General features: G+C 44.5%; 1 protein-coding gene across 1 annotated transcript in view; it reads right to left on the bottom strand.

Annotated features, from left to right (window-relative positions):
* ADHFE1 (alcohol dehydrogenase, iron containing, 1) overlaps positions 1-1,569 on the bottom strand; it is a 17,372-nt gene extending 15,803 nt beyond the window's left edge. Inside the window, 1 exon segment of the mRNA XM_010286862.1 lies at positions 1,539-1,569. The gene's annotated coding sequence lies outside the window, so the exon portion shown is untranslated.
* Positions 1,570-1,917: the final 348 nt, after the last annotated feature.

Genomic DNA, 1,917 nt, shown 5'->3' with positions numbered 1-1,917 from the left:
AAGTCATGCCTTTTGTCTGCTATATTAATTGAAAATACGCGTTTTGGATTCAGATCCAATGTCTGAAGCCATGATAATGAGTCTTACAGACACTCCAGCGTGCACCGAAGCACTGACCCACAACAGTAACAGATAGATGTATTAAAATCCTTTATGCACTTTCTATTCAAGCCCAGGCCAGCTGCTATCCGCTCTTTCATTGCCATCTCTTGCCAGGCTGTACATGTTTGACCTCTCCTGGAGTTCTGAGTCTGCTGTACTCTCAGTCATTAATTTAACAGGCTAAAAACATGTCCAAGCCATTTACTCTCTTGCTTTCTGATTGCATAACAGGTGCCCTGCTGCTATATTCTTGAGCCAAACTTAACTTCCAGGAAGAATTTTACTGAGTTAAAAAATCGCACTATTCCCTCAAACACTGTCAAGAAACAATGAATGTTTGTTTTTCTGCGGGTCACTGTTAAATCAACTCCCACTATTTAGAGACTTACTGAACTGATATCATATTGCTACATTATAGACTCAATTGCTGCTAAAACTTACAGACAGGGCTCTTAAATAAGACTTCTATTTAACAAGGGCTTAGTTTGAATCCACTGAGTAGGTCATCCAGCAAGACAGGCAGAAGAATGAGATTCTATTTCTCAGCTGTGCTGTTGTCCTGCTGTATGATGGTTTTGGACAAAACAAATATCTGAACATACATTAGCTTTTCCATATGTGAAATCATAATGGTAGTTCTTTAAAAAGTGTCTTAAGTAAAGCATGTGAAACCAAGCAACTTGGAATTACACATTGCTGAAATTATGGCCCAAATACAAATTTTTACAGAAAATATATCTATCATATCTTCTAGGTACCTTGTATTAAACATGGAACATGCAAGATGTATTAAAAGACAAAGAACATCTGGGGACTGACCAGCACACAGCTATTCCCATAGACTCCCTACAGTCAATGCAAACAGAAATTCCTCCCAGGGTGACTCAATCGCCTGGCGCAGCTCACCTGCTCTTACCCTACAACCCTGGCCTAAGGGAGTTGCGTTCTCGGGACTGACTGTATAAAAAGCCTAGGGAGATTACACTCCTCAAGTCAAAGCAGACCTTTGTGAATAGGTCCTTGTTATTTATATCGCTTCCTGTTTCTTTTCTAAGGTAACATTATTATTATATTTTTCTCCTCAAAAGCAGGTCTAAAGTTGAGATGGCTCAGGTGATGACAACAGTAGTAAATTATTAACATTATTAAAATTTTTAAAAAGCAGCCATAGCAGATTTCTGACCAACTTGCCTCATGCAGATGGGGTGGAGGGACAGGATGCTTTAGTTGTGACTTATGTGGGAACAGTGAATCTCTCCAACAACCACCACTACCATTGTACAGTGGCAAAGTAACAGACTGCTTACCTTATCCTTTAAGCTGTTCTCTTTCCTACCTGTCACCTGCACCCTCTGCCCAGGTTACACCGATACGTATGGCTCTACGGGGCCATGGACTCCTACAGAATTATTCTGGAGACACAAATTAAGTCTTACCTTGGGAATAAGTGTGGCAATGGCTTGGGCACCGACATCTAGTTAAAAGGTTAAAAGGGGAGGGCGGGGGAAAGCAAACATGGTTAAAAGGAAAAACTAAAGCAGAAAAACAAATCTGTCCTTGCCTAAAAGTCTCCTGCACAGTCCCGACCATCGTCCCCGACCCAAAGAGGCCTGCTCGCCTGGGTGTGCAAGCCCAGACCACCGGCAGGCCGGCCGCGGGCGTCCCACCTACGGAAGAACACGGGTGGGTTCTGGTAGCCGGCCCGTAGGGTGCCCACGTGAGGCGGGAGGTCAGTGCTACGGAGGGGGCAGTAGGAGACCCCCACGGCCTCCGTGCAGGGAGCGGCCGCCGCACGACCTCGCCCCCCCTCTGCCG

This window comes from Phaethon lepturus, unplaced genomic scaffold, assembly GCF_000687285.1.
Source record: "Phaethon lepturus isolate BGI_N335 unplaced genomic scaffold, ASM68728v1 scaffold17555, whole genome shotgun sequence".
NCBI lineage: Eukaryota > Metazoa > Chordata > Aves > Phaethontiformes > Phaethontidae > Phaethon > Phaethon lepturus.
This window is presented reverse-complemented; position numbering and strand designations above follow the sequence as displayed.